This window comes from Garra rufa, chromosome 9 (genome assembly GCF_049309525.1).
Source record: "Garra rufa chromosome 9, GarRuf1.0, whole genome shotgun sequence".
Taxonomy (NCBI): domain Eukaryota; kingdom Metazoa; phylum Chordata; class Actinopteri; order Cypriniformes; family Cyprinidae; genus Garra; species Garra rufa.
This window is the reverse complement of record NC_133369.1, coordinates 13,314,072-13,341,868: the sequence shown is the minus strand read 5'-3', so window position 1 is coordinate 13,341,868 and position 27,797 is coordinate 13,314,072. Positions and strand designations below refer to the sequence as shown.

Below are 27,797 nucleotides of genomic sequence, written 5' to 3'. Positions count from 1 at the left end.
AACAGAAAGAAAATTCTGTTCAAAGGAAAAAAATGAGTGTTCCTGCAGAGCAATATACATCATTGTAGGCTTTTTTTTTTTTTTTTTTTGGAATAGCCATCAATCTGCAGATTGTTTGATGGAGAGCATGAGTCAAGATGTATACTGACATGCTTACACAATAAAATCATACATATATCAAAGTAAAATAAATAACAGTTTTTCAGTTCATCACAGAAAAACAACAGATTATCCAAATTAATTGCAGCACAGTATCTTTTCAAAGCGCTAAAGAGAAACAGATCTGCACAAGCTTTTCAAGCTAGGACAACAGGATCTGATCATTCTCACATTACATCCTGTTTGACCGCCTCTTCGGTCGCATCTGTGCTGGTCTAAGAAACTAAATGTGCTAGTTAAAAATAAGCATGTGGCAGCAAATGACAAACATCCCATAATGCTACTGATTCATTTAATAACCAGGTGCTAAAATCTAGCTACCGTGCAACACTCTAGTGTCACCATTGTTTACTCACTTGCCTTTCATTGTAAACAAATGACTTAATTCGAAGCTTACCAGGCTGCTTCAGATGGCACAGCAGATCATGATGAACACAAACTGGCTTGGTGTCATTCAAAAGCTACTTTTCGCATCTTTGGTATTAACTCATTTCCTCTTTGTGATTAAGAAGCGATCAAACCCGATCTTAGTGTCACGCCAACTGGGTTTCTAAGATACAGAGTGTTTGACTAAAAAAGAAATCTGAGGTCTGTAGACGCCTGGGGTAAGAAGGGTATCAATGTGAAGCTTGGTGAACTCTTAAAGATCTAGGGGATTAGACCAGAACACAATGCTGGGCGTATTTCCATGATGCCATGGATAAGGTAAACCCCAGTTCTGCCTCTGCTATGACTATCATATTGTAATCCGAGGACAGGGCACACAAAACAAGCCCCTTCATCAAGAGAGGAACACCGTGACATTTAATACATCCTACACGTTGACCTCAATGTCTTGCCCGTGTACAACTTCAGACTTAGCACACAAACCGCATATTTATCTAATGCAATCTTCTCCAATCGCACCACCCCCTAAGCAGAAAACATGACCACAAAACTTATCTTCCCCAACTAGAGTTAGTACTAGTGATAGACTAGGGATAACTCACTAAATGAAAGGTGTGTCAAGTTCCAAACCTGTATGACTTCTTACTTCAAAAGATGCTACACAAATGTGCCCATGCATACTTCATGGAGTACAAAACAACACTGGATTTTAATTGTAAGGTCAGACTGATTGAAGTAGTACCACAGAAGTATTTTGTGCTTTATAGTACAAAGGAACATAAAATGAGACAACCGAATTATAATTTTTAGAGTGAACTCTAAAAACATTGTCTTTAATGTTTTAATTGCTGGAGTAACACCATATCAGACAATATCTCATCAAGTGGCAAAAAGAAGTGTCACTTGAACAGAATGCCTGTGTCTCAAGACACACTTTCAAAGGTTAAGACTATTTTTAACACCAGTGTCTTAAAACACGTTGCTTGTGGTGTGATGCCCGAGTAACAAAACAAGACATGCTGAATTTATAAGATGCAACTTTTCTAAGAGGGTTTTACCCACTGATCTATATAATGACTGGATCGCTCATTGCGTTCTAAACTGCCGTCAGGCAGTGAAGCCACCGGAAGTGTTCGATCCACCATCTTACTATTCCCTACCGGCAGAGCGCACCATTGATTTACATGCAAACCACTGACCTAAAATCACCCGATATGATGCATATCATTCGCACAGGATTAGTTTTTAGGATGTGTATGAAAATTTAATTTTACTTAAGATGTTATCTGGAATATTTATGGTCTTTTCGGGCTGGATAAGCAATAATTTAAAATCGTTTAGGTGGGCATGTCAGTTGCGCACTTGCAGAAACAGGTTACTGATCCAACACAAAATATATTTATGTACCGAATTATGCAGGAAATAATAAACAGTACCATACATCTGGTATTCGTATCTGAAATTGATTCGAGTATACAATAAATAATACAATGCATGCCTTGTGTTAAATCTTTGAAATAAAGCTTCATGTCTTTAAGTCCGTACCAGTCAGCGGTATATTCTCCGAGTTATGGTGTGTATATTTTTAATGTGCCTGATTGAGCAAACATCTATTTCAGACTCTTCAGATCAGCAAATTCTGTAATGATTTATTAACATTAGCATTTCCATGTGAGTAAAATGTATATATGTTGAATGAATTATTAATTTAACGAACAAATCATTAACTGCTTCAAAATAAATACTGATAACGAAAGTATTGTTGAAACATGCAGTTACTGTACGAATAAAAACAGGCTATAACAAAATTACATAAACAGTGAATAGCTGTACTATATGAATTAAGGTATATACAAATCATAAATCTTCATTCAGATTTACAAATGAGCATTTTGCCTTTTGTAAACATGTTGAATGTTCGATGTTTATGTTTATCTGATGTACGTGACTGTAATGTAGGCTATGAACGCACATTTTTAATAAGCAGAGGGCATTCCCTACATTAAACAAATAACTGTTTACATGCTTAGGATGTTTGCATTGTGAAAATGTACAGTGAAACTTCAGATATAATAACGTTGACTTGTTATGTGATGTGTTCTCAATAAAATCGTATAATTTCCTATTCATTCAATAGAATGTATGCGAATACTAGGGAATACTAATATGGCGGCTTCACTTTTATGAAGTCATGAGCAATCCAGTTCTCTATTATAGATCAGTGGTTTTACCACAATTCACTAATCGACTAGTCAGTAGTAGGACAGCTTATGAACACCCACTGGACACAGAACAGTTGGCGTCTAAGGAACAAGAGCAGATTGTGAACATTTCTCACAAAATCTTTAACATGGACACTCAGAGGAGCTCAGCAGTCATTTTGAAGCAACATGATGGCCAGTAGAGAAGCTCTGTGTGTCTGAAACTCAGTGAAAGGACACCACCGCCTCCTACACTTTCCTGACTCACTTCCTCCTTCTCATAAAAATGAAAACCGAAGCAAGGGTATTCCACAGATGCTGTGGGCAATACTACATGTTCAGAATAGCTAAACATACTCCAGTTAATAGCATTTCAAGCTCTACAGTGAAAACCAGTGATGCTTTGAGTATTAGAAGCATTGTGCTACAGGTTTCGGTATGTATTATCAAGATAATACTGACCAAAAATCTGTATCACTTTTTTTAGGATTCTCTTTGTTGGTTTGGCTGTTGATCATGTTTTTCCCCTGACTGGGCCTTTTATTAACCAGAACGCATAAAACCGTTGCAGAGTAGGCACAGCCATTTGTTAATTTTATGCCTCTGGCTTCCGGTCTCATCCACGTCCAGATATTTTTAGCTGTACAAAACAGCTTGTTTTGCTGCTTGATATTGCAAATTGGTGTGTCTTGCCATATTATTTTATTGTATTATCCTAATTATGAGCAAACTTGTTTATAGTACAAAAACTTTTACCATTTACAGCACATTGTTATTCTTCTCACCATTTCCCTAAAGCAGATAAATGTACCGGAAGTCTAACCCATAGGCTTAGCCCTGTATACTTTTCTTTACAAAAAGGTGGATAATTTCAACATTTAAGGCAGAAACAGAAGGGTTTGACCCTAGCTTTGTGGTATTACGCTACGTAAAACATCTGGGGAAAAAAAAAAAAAAACGGCAGATGGGCTGAATGAGAATGAAAATTTACTCTCAGACAGCAGGTGGCGCTTATGGAACAGCAGCAAGTTTTTATTGGTAAACACTGTAAACAAAGCAGAGCAGCACTTTTAGGCCCTGTTTACACTAGTGCATTGTTGTATTAAAGTGAAAACAATCCTCGTCTACACTAGCGTTTTCCCTGCATTTCAGAACTTTTCTCCGTCTATACTACACAACCAAAAATGCATGTCACACTATCATTCAGGCTGCAAACGCCATCAAGGATGTCTTATTTAAGAGAAGTAACCATAATAAAATTGACTGTGATTCCTTGGGGTCCAAAAATACTGTAATTTCTTTTTTTTTTTAAATACTGTAATTTTTTTTTTTTACTTTGCAATTAAACGGTTACTTTTTCTTAAGTTCTCAAGGATACACAAAGCGAATGTGGGCAGCCATCCCATTGTTTTTAAAAGTCTTCATTTTAGTCCGTTTACACTAAAACGCAACCCCGAAAATTTCAAACTAAAACGGTGTCTGCAGCGTCTCTGCTTTTCAGGGTCGAAAATGCAGGAGTAGTGTAAACAACAGGTGTAACCATAGCAAAAGTGATGCGTTTTAAAATAAAAACGCACTAGTGCAAACATAGCCTTGAATACTACATTAATATGCATTACACTGAGGTAAAACGAAAATAAAATACCATCTAAACTTTTCTCAAGACAGTCAGTTCCCCTCAGAGATAAATTCATATAAACCCCTCACCCAATTGACCCTTCTGGGCATTTGAAAACGCCCAGAAATTCAGAAACGCCGACTTTTGCTCTGCAGAGACCTCAATCTCGATTTATTTGTTGGACAGAATGGTGGATTTGTTCTTATGATTGGTCAGATCGCCTGTCAATCAAGCTGTTTGCGAATGGTCAATTCAATATTTTGAATTTTCTTTCTATATTTTGTGCATTGTGAACAGTAAGCTTAGGCTGTGTTTACACTAGTGCTTTTTCATTTTTAAACGCATAACTTTTGCTACAGTTACGCCTGTCATTTACACTACTCCAGCGTTTTCAACCCTCGAAAACTGAGAAATTTGAAAATGCTGCAGACCCCATTTTAGTTTGAAAACTCTGGGGTTGCGTTTTAGTGTAAATGAACCAAAACAGATACTTTTGAAAACGATGTCATAGCTTCCCACATTCGCTTTGCTTATCCTTGATGACCATGTAAACAATAACATTATGCTCCTTGTTGTACCCATAGATTTGTATAGGCAGTTGCCTAAATTGACCGCTCCAAGCATGTGGACGTGTCCGTCATCTGAATAATAGGGCATCTACCTATGGTTGTACGGTACCTGCATGAATGGTCATGTGACATGCATTTTCAGTTGTCTAGTGGGCTAAACTATTTTCTCCTCTTAGCGTTCATCTGCAGCATCTCTGGCTTCTGTTAATGGCTGTTTACAGTAGGTTTATTTGCCCAGTTAAAGAATTAGTTGTGTTGTTCTATAGTTTCCAACTATTAGTCAGAAATGTATGCAGTTAAAAGGGATCTCCTCACAATTAAGAACGCCGTGTACGTTGCTTTTGGCACTTTTTTTTTTATTCATACCATTTCAACTGGTATCACCCAGCACTACATGAAAACATGAATTTTTGCCCACGAAGCCAAACAAAAATGCACTTGAATCATAGCTAAATGTGACCATTGTAGACAAAAGCTAACACTAAAACCATTCACTTTCTCTGTTGATCCAGATCCAGTTTCAATGTTTTAAAAGGATAGTCATTTACTCATCCCTATGTTGTTCCAAACCTGTATGACTTTCTTCTGCAAAGAAACACAAATGAAGATATTTTAGCCCATGCACTTAAAAAAAAAAAAAACACATCGGACCCCACTGACTTTCATGGTATGAACAAAATAAAATCTTGTGTGTTTCACAGAGAAAAGAAATGCATTGTAGGACAAAATGTGTCATGTTGTGCTCCAAACACCCACTCCTTTCAGAGGTTTCCCTAATACAGCCTCTGGTTTAAAACCAAGAAGCACAAAGTGCCTAAATAGCTGCCTTGTAAAAGGTTCGCTCTCATGTTGCTGAGTGACAAAAAGGTCAGTGATCAGCACTTAGCAACTCTTAGCACTGACACATTAAGCGGGTCAAGCTCATTTCTTTCAGGCATTTGCGAGAAGACCCTCTTGTCTGTAAATGAGAAAATAAAGCAGATAAATTCTCCACCTCGATACAAAGAAAATCGGTGATGGGAGCATCAGAAGCATAGCAAAAGATATTGCATACCACTCACAAAAATGAAACATTCCAATGTGAAATCCTAAGGTGAACGATATACCAGATGTTTGAGACACTAAGCTCTAAGTAAGAAAAAACACACAAGGTTTGTAAAGACATGTCAGTCAGATGGTGTCAAGCTGTTTTTAATATTAACAATTAATTTGAATGTACTGCTAAAAATATTCTAGTTGCAGAAATCAATACATGCAAACATGCCTGCAAGTGCATATTAATCACTGTAGCCCCTGAAAGCCCAACAGATAAAGAGCCATATTTCTTGCCTGCTTCACTAGATTGCTCAAGCGCTAATTTCCGTAAGAGTCTGGCTATTAAGTCACTGACTGAATTTGCTTAGATGGCCTGCTGGCAATGACTAAGTGAATTTGATCTGGAAAAGAGGCCTGGAAGGCCTACACTGGACACACTGGCCATGCAGAGAGACGTCATCCTAATTCTGCCAGCCTTCATGACAAAGGCTGATGGATGGGTGCCGGTCTCCATAATTAGACTCTCTCTCTCCGGCATGACTCACTAAAGCATTAGCCACAACATCTATTTCACCCGGCTCTCAAACCCTCCAAGGGCTCTTTCATCATGCAACAGGCAGAAACCAAAGAGAATGTTTCATCAAGGGATGTGCAATCAGATGGTTGCAATATATAAAATGATAAATTATGTGAAAAAATTAGGGGTGGGCATAGATTAATTTTTTTAATCTAGATTTAATCTTGGAATTAATCTAGATTAATCTAGATTAAAATGGCTAATTTGAATTCTGCTGAAGGCGTTCAGAATATGTGTGCTACCCAAACAATGACTAAAAGTAAGTCTTCGAGAACGGACCAGGTGGCGCATTAGATCAGGCGCTCATCTCCTGTTTCCAAAATGCATCACAAACTGCTTGACAATTGCATTTACAACATAATTACCTATACAAACTTGTGTAACCAAGTACTTCTCCGCAAAAGACACAGACGCGCATGGGCATGGATTTCTGCGTGCATAGTCTTCCATTAAACTGCGTTGCTTTTAGAAGCGTCAATTCAGTTGTTGCATATAGTTTAATGTCTTTATTTCGGGATTATCAAAGTAAATTATAACTCACGTGCCCCAGTAAAAAGGGTCTAGCAACGCACCTGCCCTGAAGCGGCTTCATAGCTGCATCCATGTTTGCACGTCTCATTTGATGTGGTAATTTCACAGAAGTTGAAGACTCGTTCTCGCCCCCTACAGTGCAATTCGACTAGGTATACGTCATCCGCGCTAAAATATCAAGGTGAAAGTCATCATATCTTGCGTGGTTTAGACCCAGCTCCCAACCCAACTTTGAGAATAGATTAACCGCGATATTTTTTTTATCGCCCGATAAGAGTCTCACGTTAATGCAGCACGTTAACGCCGATAACGGCCCACCACTAGAAAAAATATTAAATTAAAATATGTAATGTTTTTTTATACCTGACCATTGAGCTTACTAATACACTAAAATTCATGTTTTTGGAACTTAAATGTAATGTTTGAGTTAAGCATTTATTTGATCAAAAATACAGTAACAAAGTGATATTGTGAAATTATTACAATTTAAAATAACCGTTTTCTATTTTAATATACACTACCAGTCAAGTTTTTGAACAGTAAGATTTTAGTTTAAGAAGTCGCTTCTGCTCACCAAGCCTGCATTTACTTGATCCAAAATAGCATACACAGTACTTTTACTATTTAAAATAACAGCTTTCGATTTAAATAGATTTTAAATGTAATTTAATGTGATCAAAGCAAAATTTTCAGCATCATTACTCTAGTCTTCAGTGTCACATGATCTTTCAGAAATAATTCTAATATGCTTGAAGTCAGGATAATTTTTAATATAGAAATCATGGACGCTCCAATCAGGATTTTTGCAGCCAATACCGATTTCGTGCTGATACAATTGCCGATTCCGATGCTTGGAGCTTTATATAACTGATACGTAAGCTCTCTGATTTTTTTTTTTTTTCAGATAAAATATTACTATAGATGTTGCTTTTGTTATATTTTTGTAACATTTTTACTTATTATTTAATAAAATAATCACTACTATAATCACTTGAGTATTAAATAATCACTCAATATACAGTGAACATTTTAATATGCCTTCAAAATTGGGTTTACGCCTAAGGTGTGCAATAATTTTCAGGGTACGCGAACGTAGTTCCAGGCAGCTTTTGACCGCATTACATGTCTATATCATTTCGCCACATGATTTCAGTTATTTTAAAGACCCTTACAGCCTAAAACAGCAAAATAAGACGTGAGATTTCTTTGACATAGTATTTATTTTCCAGAGTATTTCCACACCGGCGTTTGCGGCGCCAATTTATGTACGTCCTCACACGTTGACGTTATCAAACTGCAATCGGTTCGTGAGATCAGCCAAGTTTAGTGAGTACAGATCGAGTCATAAAATCTGATTATCGGCCGATACCGATCTCCCACTGATCAATCAGAGCATCCCTAACAGAAATTAATACTTTTATTTAGAAAGGATGCTTTAAATTGGTCAAAAGTGATGATAAAGACATTTAATGTTACAAAAGATTTCTATTTCAGATAAACGCTGTTCTTGTGTACTTTAAATTCTGAAAAAAGTCTATGAAAGATATCTGTAGGACCATGTGAGTGGAATAATGATGCTAAAAATCAGCTTTGAAACCACTAGAATAAATTACATTTTAAAATATATTCAAATAGAAAACGGTTATTTTAAATATATTCAAATATTTCAAGATGCTACTGTTTTTGCTGCACTTTGGATCAAATAAAGCAGAACAGACTTAAAAAAAAATTAAAAAACTTTTGAGCAGTAGTGTACAGTCGTGGCCAAAAGTTTTGAGAATGACACAAATATTAGTTTTCACAAAGTTTGCTGCTAAACTGCTTTTAGATCTTTGTTTCAGTTGTTTCTGTGATGTACTGAAATACAAGCACTTCATACGTTTCAAAGGCTTTTATCGACAATTACATGACATTTATGCAAAGAGTCAGTATTTGCAGTGTTGGCCCTTCTTTTTCAGGACCTCTACAATTCGACTGGGCATGCTCTCAATCAACTTCTGGGCCAAATCCTGACTGATAGCAACCCATTCTTTCATAATCACTTCTTGGAGTTTGTCAGAATTAGTGGGTTTTTGTTTGTCCACCCGCCTCTTGAGGATTGACCACAAGTTCTCAATGGCATTAAGATCTGGGGAGTTTCCAGGCCATGGACCCAAAATTTCAACGTTTTGGAGAATCGTCACTATTCACTGCGTCATCATTGCACGCGCCAGCAATAGTATCCAGAATAACCCCGCCATTTTTAAAAAGTTTGGCCAGAGATTGCGTGACATATCCAATCCATTACATATTATGGCAACTCGGAAGAATATGCCGTGGTCAAACGAGGAGGTGCAGACAGCGGGTGTGTGTCGCGTAGAAGATTACATCACGGCAGTTTCTTGCAGCGTCGCTATGACAACCAGGTACTATTGTGGAGGTACAGGTACAACTTTTACACAGTGGAAAACCAAACAGAGCCGAGTCGAGGCGAGCCGAGTCGAGCTGGTACTGTGTAGTGGAAAAGTGCCATTAGTTATCACTTTTGCCTTATGGCACGGTGCTCCATCGTGCTGGAAAATGCATTGTTCTTCACCAAACTGTTGTTGAATTGTTGGAAGAAGTTGCTGTTGGAGGGTGTTTTGGTACCATTCTTTATTCATGGCTGTGTTTTTGGGCAAAATTGTGAGTGAGCCCAATCCCTTGGATGAGAAGCAACCCCACACATGAATGGTCTCAGGATGCTTTACTGTTGGCATGACACAGGACTGATGGTAGCGCTCACCTTTTCTTCTCTGGACAAGCCTTTTTCCAGATGCCCTAAACAATCGGAAAGAGGCTTCATCGGAGAATATGACTTTGCCCCAGTCCTCAGCAGTCCATTCACCATACTTTTTGCAGAGGATCAATCTGTCCCTGATGTTTTTTTTGTAGAAAGGTGGCTTCTTTGCTGCCCTTCTTGACACCAGGCCATCTTCCAAAAGTCTTGGCCTCACTGTGCCTTCAGATGCGCTCACACCTGCCTGCTGCCATTCCTGAGCAAGCTCTGCACTGGTGGCACTCCGATCCCGCAGCTGAATCCTCTTTAGGAGACGATCCTGGCGCTTGCTGGACTTTCTTGGACGCACTGAAGCCTTCTTAACAAGAATTGAACCTCTTTCCTTGAAGTTCTTGATGATCCTATAAATTGTTGATTTAGGTGGAATCTTAGTAGCCACAATATCCTTGCCTGTGAAGCCATTTTTATGCAACACAATGACGGCTGCACACGTTTCTTTGCAGGTCACCATGGTTAACAATGGAAGAACAATGATTTCAAGCATCACCCTCCTTTTAACATGTCAAGTCTGCCATTCTGACCCAATCAGCCTGACATAATGATCTCCAGCCTTGTGCTCATCAACATTCTTACCTGAGTTAACAAGACGATTACTGAAATGATCTCAGCAGGTCCTTTAATGACAGCAATGAAATGCAGTGGAAAGTTCTTTTCGGGATTAAGTTAATTTTCATGGCAAAGAAGGACTATGCAATTCATCTGATCACTCTTCATAACATTCTGGAGTATATGCAAATTGCTATTATAAAAACTTAAGCAGCAACTTATTTATGTAATTCTCAAAACTTTTGGCCACGACTGTATGTCTGGCCTTTAAAAGTTTACTAATTCATTCAAATTCATTTTTTTTTTAAATGTTATTGTTATTTGATCAAAAATACAGTAACAAACAGTGATATTGTGAATTACTACTAGTTTATCATTTTCTATTTTAATATATTTTGTAATGTAATTCATTCCTGTGATGGCCAAGCTGATTTTTCAGCATCATTACTTCAGTCTTCAGTGTCAATGATCCTTCAGAAATCCCTATAATATATAATATATTTTGAATTAATATCACTGTTGTGCTGATTACTTTTTCTGTGAATACCGACACATTTTTTCTTTTAATCTTCAGGATTCTTTGATGAACAGATGATGTAAAGCTCAAAAGAACAGCATTTACTTGAAACAGAAATCTTTATATAGCATGCTAAATATCTGTATTGTCACTTTAATGTGTCCTTTTTCTTGGGTCATGTCTCCTATTTAAAAATACAGCAAACAGATAAAATTGTGGAAACACAAACATATCGGTGTCATGTTTTTCCTCCCATTTCACATTTGCATTACAGTACAATCAGCTGCTACACGCAAAAGTGCATCTTGGCGCTTTCGGACACTTGTATGGCAGACAGCTGCAGGTGGGAGAGGAGCAGCAGGTGCAGACCAGACCTCTCTTTCTCTCCAAAATGCTAGCACATTGCAGGTCAAATAGCCAGCACCTGGCCCTCCAGAAGCCAAGCAACATGATAATCCATCTGCCGGAGGAAAGCAGGGGCTGTCAGCCACGTCAGTCAACAGCAAACACACCACACAAATGGTCATTAATAGGAATTAGCTGCTTTCTCTGATGCAGATTTATGTGATTGTGAGTAGCGTGAGTTAATACTCAACTCAGTGGCAAATCACAAATGATGTAATGTGGGTTAAATAACACATATGAGCTCAAAGTATCATATGAGTGAAGGAGCTTGGCATGACCTCAGTCCCAAGCCTCATCAAAATGTGTCGGTAAGGTGACATAAGATGGGAGAGGCTGTGAAAGAAGATTAAAGACTAACCGCTGATTAGAAGACAACCGAAGGCTCAGACTACACCGATTAATTAATGACGTGCTTAGTTTCCATGTTTATCCAAGAATGTCTGGAGCATACTAACAGCGATCAACAGTCCAATACCTAGACTTGCAAAATAAATATAATTGCACTGAAATCCATCAGCATTTTGGCCATACTAAAAATCTATATGATGAAAGTGTTTATACAAATAAAACCAGTACGCCTCTGATCTTTCCAGACTGTCCACACTTAAAGTGAAAATGCTGAAGGATGCAACATGCCAATAACAACATTTTTTGATGTTTAATATAAAATATGCAAAGCGTAATTTGCAACCAGTGACATTTCACTGTGAGTGGAGCTATCAAGTACAACAAACAGAAACCAAGTGATTGACATTATGCAATGCTTTATTGCATCACACCTGGTTAGGACACAGCTATACCGTTACAGTATAAATAATAAATGCTGCAGTACAGACTAGAAAGTGACCAAGTTTCAACAAAAACTGCATATGCGCTTTATAAATCTGGAATTTATGGCAGGGCTGCTATTTAGAAACCATGTGTCTTCTGGTACAATGTGCATAATAAAAGACAATCCATTACAAGAAGCACAAAACCTGACATCTTGAGAAATAAAAAAAGCAGTAAAATGGTCCTCAAATTATTTCCAAAAACAACCTTATTGCCAAAATAAGGATGTGTTTACATTTGGAAAAACCAAAGAATCTCTTCAACCCACATGTCTGCTTTTAGAAATTAATTTGTTATTGCACAGACAGATCATAAGAGATTAGATGAGATGAGATGATGGGAGTCATCAAATCAAACGATTTAATGGTCATATAAAGGGCAGCTCACAAAACCAGATGCATTTTATGCTGTAAATATAATACAAGATACAACAAAATACAAGACAGAAATGCAGAAATTTAGGAGATTAATGAAGAATGAATTCATACATCTGATACTTTTATTTATATCTACAGGGGTTGGACAATGAAACTGAAACACCTGGTTTTAGACCACAGTTAGTATGGTGTTGGGCCTCCTTTTTTTGGCCAATAGAGCATTTCGTCTTTGGAATTGTCATTTACAAGTCCTGCACAGTTGCCAAAGGCATTTTGAGCCATTCTCCTCTGCAGATCAGGGGTCAGGTCACTACATGATACTGGTGTAGGAAAATGTCAAGCAAGAGGAGAATGGCTCAAAATGCCCTTGGCAGCTGTGCAGGACTTGTATATGACAATTCCAAAGACGAAATGCTCTATTGGCCAAAAAAAGGAGGCCCAACACCATACTAACTGTGGTCTAAAACCAGGTGTTTCAGTTTCATTGTCCAACCCCTGTATATAAGACTGCCTTTTCTCTTAAAGGAGAAGTTCACTTTCAGAACAAAAAGTTACAGATAATTTAGTCACCCCCTTGTCATTCAAGATGTTCATGTCTTTCTTTCTTCAGTCGTAAAATAATTATATTTTGAGGCAAACATTTCAGGATTTTTCTCTGTATAGTGAACTTCAATTCATGAGTTTGAACTTACAAAATGCAGTTTAAATACAGCTTCAAAGGGCTCTAAATGATCCCAGTCGAGGAACTAGTGAAATGATCAGTTATTTTCTAAAAAAAAAAAAAATTACGATTTATATACCTTTAAAGGAACACTCCACTTTTTTTGGAAATAGGCTCATTCTCCAACTCCCCCCGAGTTAATAAGTTGATTTTTACCGTTGTGAAATCCATTCAGCCGTTCTCCTGTTCTGGCGATAGGGCTGGGCGATATGGCTGAAAACTATATCACGATATCAGTGTTTCATATCGGTCGATATCGATAATTATTGATATTTTTATGACCCATTTAAAATAAGGACCAGGAGAAAAATATATTACACTCAAGCATTTTTATTTTAAACTTAACCTGCCTCTGATCATAATCCCCTCAGTTATTAAGACAGAAATGTCAACAACCATGGAAAACTCAAATAATTAAAATGTAAACATAAGTCTAAAGTCACAATATACACTTAATTATCTCTTAATGCTCACTTCAAACCCCATTCATTGTCGATGAAGTGAATGGTCAAGCTAATGTATGGCCCAGAAGTACAGCTTGACCACAGGTCAGAGGTTGTTGCAAAGTACTTGGCTGATAATATTTATTTCTGCACAGATTGCTGGTTGCCAGTAGCCAACATTACTTCTTTCCAGGTACTTTAGCCTATACTTTGTGTAATAATAAAAATATTTATTTAAGTGAAAAAATAAGTCCAAAACTTTCAACATTTTGAACAATAGGGCCTTACAATCTTTTTTTTTTTTTTTTTTTTCAGAAATTCTTGTTTTAATTTTTCTGATAATCAAATGAAAGCAAAATCACTGATTTATTTTTAAAAATACAAATAAACGGAGCTTTACTGTTAAAATTAATACAAAGAAGAAAAATTGTATTCAGTTAAAAAAAGGTTTAATAATAATAGTATTTTTTCAACAATTAACTGGTGACTCTTTATTTTATTTTGTATCATATATATATATATATATATATATATATTGTTTTATGTAAATTATTTAAATGTGAACATATAAACACCTACATTATACTCTACAAAGTAATACAAGACTAATATTGTTTTGTTACATGTTAAACCGCACTTTTATTTTGACAGGTTGCCGTGAAGTTTCAGTGTGTAATACAGTATGGATGATGCTAGTTTCACTAATGAAACGGTAAAATTGACAAAAAGTGACACTCACAGCAGCTTTGGAGATGTATTTATTGGAGTTTGTCTGTTCATGTGAGATGCAAAGGCCAAAAATTAGCGGGAGCGTCACGTGTGCAGTATGTGGTAAGGTTAGTGAAAATAAAACGTGTCTCCTCCATTCATACATAGAGGCAAACGGAACATGCAGGATTCTTATTGAAACGGTCTTTTTGCATTTCAGTTTTCACAGACACTAGTCCATATCGCGATCTGAATTAATTAACAGACCAACTTTTGATTTATTGGTCCAAAAATCGACGAATTCCGCGGCATTCCGCCCTATAGTAAAGTCCGTTTTAATGAATGGAGTCCGCGATCCCGTCTGTGAGGAGACATTGTAAACGCGCGATCATGTAGAGACAGAAATGACATGCCGTCGTGTAAATAAGATAAATAACATAAGGCTATTTAGTTTGTTTAATACAACAACATGGACCCGTTCTGTAGGAAAGATAACCTTAACTTCTATTGTGATCTGGCGCTATGAACTGAACGTTAAAGGGGGGCTGGGCGGGCCGACTAAAAATACAAAATATCGAACGTTTTATCGAACACATTTTTTATTGATATCGATCTCTTGTCTATCGCGATATATATCGTTATCGTTTTATCGCCCAGCCCTATCTGGCGATATCACTTTTAGCATAGCTTAGCATAAATCATTGAATCCTATTAGACCAGTAGCATCGCGTTCAAAAATGACCAACGAGTTTCGATATTTGTCCCATTTAAAACTTGACTCTTCTGTAGTTATATCGTGTACTAAGACCAGCGGAAATGTAAAGCTGCGATTTTCTAGGCCGATAGGATTAGGAACTACACTCCCATTCCGTCGTAATAATCAAGGAAATTTGCTGCCGTAACATGGCTGAAGCAGGCGCAGTAATATCACGCAGTCTTGTCTTTATAATTTTTTTAATCATCCTACATCGCTGCAGAAGTACCGACCCAGTGTTTACAAAGTGAACGTGCAAAGGAGATCAAACAAGATCAAACCCTTTACAAAAAAGGTAAAACAGCGATGTAGGGTAATTTTGAAGTTGGCGAAAATGAGATGTACACTAACTGTCATGAACTGGAATACACAGAGTTCACGCAGAGCTAGACAAGATGAGTGTTTGAGGTTAAAAAGTATATAAATTGTTTTAGAAATTAACCAATAACTGTTTCGCTACACTGTCAGAAAAAAGGGTACGGTTGGGGTCCATTTGTGACACTTAGGGTACAAATGGTGAAGTTGTACCCTCGATGGGTCATAGTTGCACCTTAGAGTACTCATATGTACCATTCAGGGGTAAAAAAGGTACAGATATGTTTCCAACTGCCAGAGGGTCCACGTTTGTACCATTTAATCATCAAAGAAAGGTACAATCACTTGTGTGACCAAAGGAGTAAGCCAGATGTCTATGAAATAGTGACCCAAAATTAAACAGAGCAAGATAATAAATTTCATGAGTTGTTGGTTATTTGGAAGAGATGCACAAAATAACCAAATATGTTCAAGAGCCTGCATCTTTCTGACCAGTTCTGAACAGTACACACGCAAATTACATTTATTGATTATGCAGACCATCAAGATAATAACTTTTAAACGTAAAGCATATGTATTAAAGTAGGCATTTTTTTATTTTTAATTGTAATTTTAAACTGATATAAGAGCTGTTTTAAGTTTTGTTTTTAATGTAGAGTTAAACAAATACACGTATTAATATTACTTAGCAAAAGCACAATGTAGTAGACAAAACTATTTAATGTTTATTAAACATTATATGGTGTACTACTTTGCCTCAGTTCAAATACATATTTTCGAAGCGAGCCTTTTCGTGTCGTCCAATGGGATTGTAGCCCGCGCTGTGCATTTTGAAAAAGAGATTGTGCATGACGCCGGTTATTCAGGACATCATTCGACGGAGGCACGGAGGATCTTCTTCAAAAACGGAAAGAAGCTGCCTGGAATACATGTCACTGAAGACGAAGCACAGGAATTTTGAGGTAAGTTTAATTTTAAGTACTGTGAAAATCTGTTGGTTCCCTTTCGATTTATGTTAACTTGACATTGCGTCTGTAGCCAGGCCTAACGTTAACGTTACCTGACGCGTGAGGGAAACCTTTCTTCGAAAACTGACCTGACAAAACCAACGCATTGCCATTACATTTTAAGCTTATTGTTATTATTACAATTGCTTTTTATCATTTAGCCGGAAATTAAGATATAATTTTTCGCTTAACTCATACTCCACTGAGAGATGGCACGAGACGCTGACAAATCAGCGGTGAAACGGCCATAGAAACAGCTTAGGACTATCGCGTTTTGTGCTTGCTTATACCGTAGATTTATAAATTCAGTTTACCAAAATGTTCTTACTACTCTAACGTTAACGTTAACTTACCCGTGTTTACTCCGGACGCGGGCGAACGCCTTTTATTTTAACGCCTCTCCTAGTCTTTCTGGAATTATATAACGTTACATTACGAATATTATCCGTGTTGATTTATATCAGTTTTGTTTGGTAACATTACATATTTAACTAACGTTATAAACGTAAGTCCAGGAGAGTCCTAATCATTTGTCATGTCGTATTGAGGCGTCGGTATCGAGCCCTTCCAAGTAAAATTGGTTTAAGTTACCATTATTTATCAAAACTCGTGAAATACGTTTCTAGTCTGTGAGCTGCAAATTTAAATAATTTGGCTTTTAATAATACACTCTCAGTTAAAAAAAGTATAACGTTAGTTCTCTGTTAGTTCGTTAAGTGTACATATTGGTACCTTTTAGCTTTTGTACCTTAGGGTACTGTTCCAGTGACAGTATTGTACCTTTTTCTGGAAATGTATAAGTACTAACTTATTGTGTATTTTTCTGAATTAAAGCAATGTTTTTATACTGATGAATGTCCATTGAAAAAGAGATTTTATTGTTGCTGTTAAAACCTCAAGCTAACACAGACTATGCATTTTTTTCCCTTTAGAAAATAAGGTGGATTTAACAAATTTGTACACAAGATGGAGGTGGTAACAGTAACACTAGTACCAGTGCCAGCAGAACCCTATCAACAAACTTCAACTACAGAAATGTAAGTATAACACTGAGTTCTGTGTATTATATTTGTCCTATGTTTAGCGGTTAACCGTATTGATTTTTTTAATGCCTGATGCCAATATTTTAAAAAGCAGGGTGGCCAGTCAGCACACACAAGGAAAGTTGGGAGAGTTAGAGTTAGTTTCATCAAAATTATTTTAAATTGTGTTCCGAAGATGAAGTCTTACTGGTTTGGAACGACATGAAGGTGAATAATTAATGACCAAACTAAACTTTTTGGCTGAATTAATGCTATAAGAAAGAAAATTTGAAAGACTAATAAGGTATCTTTAATTCTTTTTCTGTTACCGGCTTGAAAACTTCGGGCAAAAACAAGGGATTCTCCCATTTTTAAACTGTCACCGATAGCAATGTAGTAGTAGTAAATTGCTAAAGTCAGTAGATTTTACTCAGTCAAAATACATTTATTACATTTAATATTTTGGCTTTTATCATTATGTTAATAAATATTGAAATTAATTAAAATATTAACAAAATTACAAATTTGAGCCAGGGAAGATAAGAGAGATGAACATCCTCAGGGGTCAGTGATATCACAGATTCTAAATCAGTTATTAGCTTAAAATGAATGTTGAATGTCGATATAAATAAACAGTATGCTATAATGATAATTTACAGTTAAAACAAATTTGTAGAAACATTGTAATTGTCTAAATCTTCAGGTAAACAAATATTTGTGAATTCAATCTTAGAAATATTTGTATATTACTAAAGGGAAATGGCAATGAAAGAATATTAAAATGTCTGATTTGATTGTTTTGAAGTATTTTTAGATAATTTAAATGATTAACTTTATCTTTTTGTAAATTTTCAGTTGTGTGATGAAGCTGACCGAATGCATTCATCGACTGTCAGTTTAAGCCGGCACTTCAGGGATGGCTTTACCAGTATTGTGCCCAAGGTGCTTCAGCTTGTTCAAAGAAATGCTCCGTTGGACAAAGTCTACAAGAAGCAAGAGAAAAGATGCTTGCAGAAGATATAGGTATTGACATAAACATAGTGGTTTTGTGATTATCTATTAAGCTTTTTTAAGAACTGATAGTCCCCCTGTAGTCAGATTTAATCCCTTAAAACTCATCTTTGGTCACCAAAATAAGATATTTAAATGTTTTTTCTTTGTGTGAAAAAAATCTTCATGCCTTAAAATTGCTCGAATGTAACTCTACACCTTGATTGGTTACAAGGTAGTTTATGTCAAAATTTTCACATTATTTGTCTTTAAACATTTAAAACAGCACATTGCATTGTTTTACTGATAGATTTTTGATGTTTTCTTTTCTTCTCAGTGTGATGCTGATACTCCATACCCAACCTTACAGTTGGCAGAAACTGACTGGAAAATGGCTTTCTCCAAGAGGGTACAACTTTTCAAAGTGGATGGTGTGGAGTTGTGCAAGGAACTAGGAGTTGAAGAAAGGATCACTACAATGCACAGCCTTCAGTGATTACTATTGTTTTCAACTTGGCTTGTCCACCCTACATGAAGAATTCACTGACTTTCTGGCAGCATGCCATAGCAAAGATAACTGAGGTGGGTGGCAAGCCCCTTACAATATCTATCACCCAAATAATTAATATCCTGTGTTAAAAATGCCAAATATACTGATGCACAAGGGTGAAGATTTCGACATTCAGTGTTTTAAAAGTGACGATTTAAGTTCAATACATTTTAAATGTCAACAGTGTATATATATAATGTGGCAAGTTTTTTTTAATACCAGTGTCATATGATTCACAGTTCCATGCATACGCAGTAAAAGTTGACTTTGAATGAAGTGTTATAAAACCAGGGCAAGAGATGGACTTTCAGGCCCTTGCCGTATACTCTGCTTATGATAAATAAGTAGTTTGTGATCCCCAAGAATGTTTAAAAAGTTCCAATTAGTACTGTGTATTATGTAGCACTGCGTTTGGTAAAAATGGGTTTGTGATAAAAATAAAAAAAAGTACGCATATAAAGTTACAATTAATGAAATGTGTACTGTTGGAAAAAGGTTGTTTTTGATTCTTAATGTTTAAAACATTTTTTAGAAAATGTAGAATGCAGTAGAAAAAATTACTTAATGGGATGTATTGATTATGAAAAAATTAATATTAAGCTTAATATTCTTGATATTTACAATTTTATAAAATGTTTTAAAAAGTTAGAAATAGTATAAACAATTGTTTTTTGAAAAAAAGAATTGCTCAATATTTGCATCTTGTTAAGACACATTGAGGTAGAGCTTATTTTGTGATAAAATGTTAGGGTATAATCAATTAATGAAATGTGTACTGTTGGAAAAAAAATGTTTTGCTTTATAAGTATAAATTTTTTTTTTTTTTTTTTAAGTAAAATTTTGCAATATGCATCCTGTTATGACATTGTGATAGAGCTTAAAACATTCATCCTGTGAAAAATGTGAGAATGTAATGTTTTGAATGTTTAATAAATGTGATAAACAGCATCCTGGCCTTCTTAATGTGTTGTATGTAGTACAGATTTGCCACCATAAGGTACAAAAGGCTTGTCACTGGGGCAGTACCCTTAAAAAAGACTAATTTGTACCTTTTTTAAAAGTACATTATGGTACCATAGCACTAAATGGTACAATTTAGTCAACAAAGGTACATATTTGCCTTTGTAAGGTACATACTGCAAGGGTACAGATATGTACCCATGTGAAAGGGTACAACGGGTGTACCCTTGAGGGTACTGCCCCAGTGACAAGCCTTTGTACCCCTGAAGGTACAAATTTTGCACATTTTTTCTGACAGTGTAGATAAGACCCTTCTTCCTCGGCTGGGATTGTAAAGAGCCCTTTAAAGCTGCATTTAAACTGCATTTTGGAAGTTAAAGCTCACGGGAACCATAGAAGTCCACTATATGAAGAACATTCCTGAAATATTTTCCTCAAAAAACAATTTCTTTACGACTGAAGGAAGAATCTTGGATGACAAGGGGGTGAGTAAATTATCAGTACATTTTTGTTCTGTAAGTGAACTTCTTTTAAAAGGAAGGAAGGAAGGAAGGAAGGAAGGAAGATTTGCTTCTTACAAAATGGCATAATATTCCACTCCACACTTAGGACTTGTACATCAGCATCCCAAAGAGGACTGCAGCTAGTGCTGTATACTTTGGGGATAAAATCAAATAGTGAGTTTTCTTTAAAAAAAAAATAAAAAAAAGTGACTGCCATTTAAAACTCTCCAGGTTTGCTGTGCTTGTTTGTATGGCTGCACAATTTAGCTCAATATTTTGTTACTTGCATCTCAATTTTACTATAAAATATAATCAAATAAAGAATTCATATTCAGCCTGGTCTCATTGTTTATGTGTAGGTATTAGTACGTAACGTTTAGAAGCACAAAATGTACATTTTGTTTGTTTTTATTGATGCTGAAATGTACAATTTGGACATACACATATTTACAAATCTTTTAAATCATCAAGATTTGTATCAATGCTTTATCATTTTATTGATAACCGATTTAATTTTTTTTTAACCTAACCATTTTATAGCAAATATAAAAGATATAAAACATAATTAACTGAAATATACAGGAAAATGACCATTATGGTTACAAAATAGCATTAAAAAGATTTTTTGTTATAGTCGCAAAACGCAAACGTTAAAAATGTAAACATAAAAATGGCTACATATTTTTAGCTAAAAAACAAAATATTTACAAATCTTTTAAATCATTAAGATATTTGTATCAATGCATTTTTATCATTTTATCAAAAATGATTTAGATTTTTAGACACATTAACTGACCCTCAAACCTAAAATGGTAGACGGCAACTCAGGTGGAAAGATTTGTTGAATTTTTTATTTTTTTTTCATGCACACAAAAAGTAAAGTATTCTCGTAGCTTCATAAAATTACAGTTGAACCACTGATGTCACATGGACTATTTTGTCAATGCTCTTGGTAACTTTCTGGCCCTTGAATGTGTCTAGGGTCAGAAAACTCTCGGATTTCATCAAAAATATCATAATTTGTGTTCTGAAGATGAACAAAGGTCTACTAAGGGTAAGTAATTAATTACAGAATTTCATTTTTGGGTGAACTATCCCTTTAAGAAGTCAGTGATGTGCTTCACTCTAACACAAGCAGCACATATATTTCAACAGTCTTTTCGATTTGCTAACTGCACTAAGCCACCTTGCAATTTGTTTTACTTTGATTAATAATGCAGCCCCTAATGGAAGCTATTCCATATTATGTGTTTGAGATGACATGTAATAGTGTAAGACACACTTACAGGGGCGTCGCTGGGAATTCTGGGCCCTGTGCACTGACTCATCTAAGGGGCCCCCCTAAAAAAGCGCTGTACTTCCTTCCCCGAGGGGGGGGGGTTTCACTCCTCAGGGGCCCTCCCCCCACTTGGGGCCCTGGTAATTTAGTCCCCCCTTTCACCAAACTACGACGCCCCTGCATACTGAATCCTAAAGTTTATTAAGTTGGATTTACATATTTGTCATCAAATTTTAGTTGTCTTACTCTGAAACCAGCATTGGTCAGCAGCACTGCAAAAGAAAAGTAGGTGATGGCTTGTAAAGCTGCATGTCTGCACTTTTGGATTCATTCCAGAGCTAGATAACTCAACCAACCTGTCAAAAGTACCTGTAATCAGCAGTTTCGTACAGTAAAAGTCTGACCTTAATGCAGCCAATAAACCATCCAGGGCAAATTAAATGCAATTAACCGATGCCTTCCAGTAAATCAAGATTAAGGAAGTACAACAGAACTATTCTAAGCAACACCACGGGATATTTTTAACCATTAAACCTTAACTACATTCAGATCTTTTGGCTGCTCCACCAACTCAAGACATAAACAAGATCTTCAAAGTAAATCATCTTTAAAGCTACTCAAACTTTTCAGCCCACAAATTTTGATTAAGCCTGTTTTTACACACAAAATCTAACCATACATCCTGTCACATCAGTATGCATAAATACCCTGAAGGTAACAGACAAGATAAGATCATATTTTGAAGACTTGAGCTTTACAGCTATGAGTAAATGTGCATTTAAAAGGATTTTTCCTTCTGCAGTATAGGTTAGAAACTAATACCCATGCTAATAATGCATCATTAAAGTCCACTCAGCAGCACATGCCTGTACATGAAATCAGTGTCTTAAATTCACAGAAATGTGTGGTTTTTAACCTAAGGACATAAAGCACATGTTGCTTAGTGTTATAACGCAAACAACTCGCTTGATAATAAGCCACAGATTATCTCTGACCAAACAACATGTTCAAACTACTGGAGGGTAAAGTTCTCTTACTGCCTAGTGTGGTTTACACAAGGTTTACTGGAGTGTTTGAGTCTAGCCCAACATGTACTGTGTGCATAAAAGACATTTGACTAAGCTGTGTTCAGGAATGAGGTCAATCACTATTTCCAGGTACAGGTTACGTTGAAGGCATAAGCCAATTTCCCACTAATCACAGCTGGATCTGTTCTATGGATTAAACGACAGACACTTTTGGTGTGGCAAGAGGTGGGAATCTTTAGGCACCCAAAGAGTCAATTCTATTTTGAGGGAGTCATAAATTGATTTCCAAACACTTCATTGGCTGATAAATAAAAGTAGATACTGACAATAAAGGTGGGGGCAGAGGCCAATTGTTAAGTATTAGTCATTGAACCAAAATATTAAATGTGCAGTTCAGGTGTTCAAAACAAATATGAAATCCAAGATATTGTGCAACCAAAATTTCCTATATATAAAAAATTTCCACAAAAACAAAGAAGACTGTGTAATGTTAGACTTTTAACTATTAGGAAATGGACTGTGCTCCTGGTGATTGGTAGACAAAAAAAAATGCACTTTTTCAATCATCAACAGCAAATTAAAATAAAAAATAGGGATGCACCGAAATGAACATTCTTAGCCGGAGCCGAACAAAATTACACACTGGGTCGTGTTTTCGTATTTTTCCCCCATGTATTTTGCCAATTTTTTTTTCACCATTGCTTAAATTAAATAGCCACTATTTGTTTTTGTTTTTTACGGTTTTGTCTTGCTTTTCAAAGAAAAAAATCAATTACAAAACAAGTTTAAAAATATTTAACACCGAACATTTTTAACATGTTAGTGGACATTATAGCCTACCAACAAAGCACAATTTAACTTAAAATTAATACGCTAGTAAAATAATATTCTTTGGCCATTTTTAAGACCCCCTTCTTAAATCAAGCATGTGTTTTTAATGTACAAATAAATGCAGCCTTGCTGAACAAAGAATAATGTTATAATAAATGTATTAATAGAGCTGTTGTAATAATTGTTATCATTATTTTTGTCTTACTTTTTATTTTATTTTACAGAAAAGCAGTAAAATTACAATACTACCATTTATGAATGATAACTTTTATTTGGGCGGAAACCCACAAGAAGACCTCAATACTACTTTTTGCTGTCAGCAGCAGATTTATGAATAATTTTCATCAAGCTGTTTCAGTGCAAATTTCCCTTGCGCTTTGGACTTTGAATCCTGGCAAACAAGCTTGTGCAGTGCTGTCAGAATAAATACAATTTGTGCGTGTATTAGACAACATAACGTTCTGTGGTTTATTTACTAATGGTTTAAGGCCATTTTGCGATTTCAGTCATCATACAGTAACTAGCAACAACCACCCCTTTCTCTTCTCATCGAAGACATGCGATACTAAACAGTCTCTTGCTGTTGGTGCTTGTAATGATTTTTGCACCTTTCTCGGACAGTTTGAAATGCTTCCACACTGCCAACATGTTTGCTGCATTAGTGTGCGCCTCTATTTGATCGCGTCACGTCATTGTTCGGTATATTTTATTTGGCCTTTTCGCTTATTCGGCTGAACACCAAAAGGGCTTTTTTTCTATTTTCGGCTGAATAATTTCGGTTGTCGAACATTCGTTGCATTCCAAATAAAAAACAAAAACAAGAAATGCACTCATTCTGCTATTTTTTGTCTGTTTTATGATCTGCACTGATCTTTTTTTTACCTGTATATGACTTTACATCAAACTAAAATTCAATTGAAATTCCATTCCATTTTTGTAGATCAATCCACAACCATTTAAGAAAAGTGATTCAACAGAAGTGATTCAACCTTCAATGATGTATTGGACTTGATGGCCTTGTGGTGATTAGTGCCTTGCATATAAGCAATGCTCAATTTGACAACCCATTCTAAAAAAACTGACCTTAAACTGTGCACAGCTTTTAAGACAGGTGGAACTCAAACAGGTCATTGTCAAAAATTTAGATATACAATAGGCTTGCCACGATAGACGGTGTTGACGGTGTTACCGGTTTTAAGACGCAACACCGGTGACATCACTTTTCCACTGTGACACCGTGCCCACATTATTATTTTTTTTTTAATTATTCGTTTTTTTTTTATTACATATTTATTTGAATTAAATGGAAAATATAATTCTAAATAATTATATTTGCACTATAATTAAAAACTTAACATAGCTACAATGTGTCATATTTCATTTATCACGTGAGGAGAACTAGAGGAGTCGAATTTACAGAAAGATAATGGCGGACGATTTGTCAAAACGCAATGCAAAAGCGCCTGTTTGGCAATATTTTGGGTTCAAACCAAATGCAAAAAGGGAACCTGCAAACTCTGCCTGACAAAGGTGGCAGCATCTGGAGGAAACACAACTATTTATACACGCACCTTCAAGCGTGCCCCGACAGCTGACTTGTCATTTTTGTAGCCTAATGTTATTTTGGAAGTTTTTCTTTTATATTTGTTTCTTGTTCATTCGTTTAATCTTATTTAAACTTTGTGCAATTTATTTATTTATCTTTATATTTTATTTTCTTATTCATTTTAAAAACATTCTATAGGCTACATAATAAACATTCTATGGTTGTTATTTGTTTGGTTCCAACTTCCACAATTTTTTCAGCCTGTAGCATTGTTGTGTTTTTTTTTTTCGTTATGTTAATAAAAGTTCTGTGTTTAATATCAAAAAACAAAAAATGTTTTTTTTTGTAGTTTCGTTGTCGTCCATTCAAACAATTGACGCCGAATTGTCAATTCCCACAAAACTGAAAGTGAAAGTATAATACGCACGCATTTATAAGCTATTTAAAAGCTGAGGAAAAGAGGAAACCCCACCCCCACGGTGATACCGGTGTTGTCACATGTCGATTAACCGGTGGGGAAATTTCCTCATCGTCACAACCCTAATATACAAACATTAAAGGCTCATATGAATTCCTGCTATCTGGTAGACCATGTCTATGTTTAATTAAGACCTCCTATTAAGAGTTAGTTCACCCAATGAAAATTCTGTCATTAATTACTCACCCTCATGTCGTTCCAAACCCATAAGACTTTTGTTCATCTTCAGAACACAGATATTTTGGATGAAATCCAAGAGCTTTCTGACCCTCCATAGACAGCAAGGGACCTACTATGATCAAGGTCTAGAAAGGTACCAAGAACATAAACAAAATAGGCCATGTGACATCAGTGGTTCAACCATAATTTTATAAGCTTACAAGAATACTTTTTGTGCACGATAAAAAATAAAAACAAGGAAAGCATGTGCATGCATTGTTGTGGTATTCTCCAAAATGGCGCTAGGGTGAAGAAAAGAACTGTTGAATAAAGTTTTTTTTTTTGCTCAACAAAAATATTCTCGTTTCATAAAATTATGGTTAAACCACTTATGTCACATAGATGATTTTAACAATGTCCTTAGTACCTTTTTGAGCCTTGAACGTGGTAGTTGCACCGCTGTCTATGCAGGGTCAGAAAGCTCTCAGATTTCATCAAACATATCATAATTTGTGTTCCGAAGACAAACAAAGGTCTTATAGGTTTGGAACGACATAATGACAGAGTCTTAATTTTTGGGTGAACTATCCCTTTAATAAGACCTAATATTTTGCGAATAACTTCACATAACAAAACAAATCACAGACTAGCTTTTGCCTCATTACACTTTTTAGTTTGACCCTGCTGTCTGTCTTGCTGACACTGCTTGGCCATATGTCTGTACCCATCATTACAGACGTGACGAAGCTTGCATAATTTCAACAACCTCTACCTGACAACTAAGACAGACTTGCATAAGCACAGACTGCTCCTTGGATGTACAAAAATCATATTATTACTTGTAACATTCATTTAGAGCATTATAAATGGAAGACATAGCGCATTTACAATTAAGTTTTTGCTGAAATGAATCACAGCAAACACAATAAGGTCAATGGCAGAGTAATGACTGCAATGTAGACACAAAATCAACTCAAAGTCTAACAGAATGAAACTTTACAGAGCCAATCTTAACTTATCCATGAATTATATATTATTGTACTAAAGCAAGGTTATCTATGAGACCAATTGTATTTAGTGTGAGCATCAAGTATAGAAGTAGAAAGGCTGGTAAAGATGGTTATTTTGAACTAGGGCTCAATAAATCGAAATGAAATCGAAATCGAGATTAATCGGAAGCTGCGATTGTCATGCGTATCTTGTCATGCGTATACTTATAGGCCCGGTTTCACAGACAGGGCTTAGACTAAGCCAGGATTAGGGCATAGTTTAATTAGGACAAGTCATTTTTATAAACGTTACTGGTGTGCATCTTGAGACAAAACAAAGGCACTGATATATTCAAAAAACAATCAGTGCAATTTAATTTTAGTTGAAACAGCTCAGAGTCAGACTTACATTTTAGTCTAGGACTAGGCTTAAGCCTTATCTGTGAAACTGGGGGATAATGCAATGCGTTAATCACTGCTTAGAATATTATGAACTATGTTATGTGCGTTATTATGTCTAAGAAGCCACATCATTTCACAGACGGATTCATTTTAGACACTTGGCTGACGTTATGAAGTATGTTTTAAGTAAAAATATTATTAAATGTGGTATTTTCACGTGCTTTGAGATGCAGCACCATTTTTTACACAGCGCAGTAGTTCACTGAGAAGCTACGCAAACAGCTGCCATTATCGCAAACGATTTCTTTTCGATTTTATAATCATTCGATTAAATCGATTTCGATTATGAACACGATTACAATCTCTTATTTACACTCTCTCTACACTTTATTTATGAAACGATTCGTGAGATATGTCCGTGATACATTACTCTACGTTTGATTACGTACCTTGAAGCTCCCCTGAGCGCAAACACAAATATGCTGATCGGGTCCGGCTAACTTGCTAGCACGCAGCTAATCATATCCCTAGTGGCTTGTAT

At 36.0% G+C, this 27,797-nt stretch overlaps 1 protein-coding gene and 1 long non-coding RNA gene across 2 annotated transcripts in view; one reads left to right on the top strand and one right to left on the bottom strand.

Moving 5' to 3' along the window:
• plekhf2 (pleckstrin homology domain containing, family F (with FYVE domain) member 2) overlaps window positions 1-27,797 on the bottom strand; it is a 38,577-nt gene that overhangs the window by 7,365 nt on the left and 3,415 nt on the right. The window lies entirely within an intron of this gene.
• LOC141342081 (uncharacterized) lies at window positions 15,872-19,952 on the top strand. Its single transcript, XR_012356657.1, has 4 exons — window positions 15,872-16,474; window positions 17,452-17,556; window positions 18,397-18,564; window positions 18,869-19,952. It is a non-coding gene; the product is annotated as an uncharacterized lncRNA (long non-coding RNA).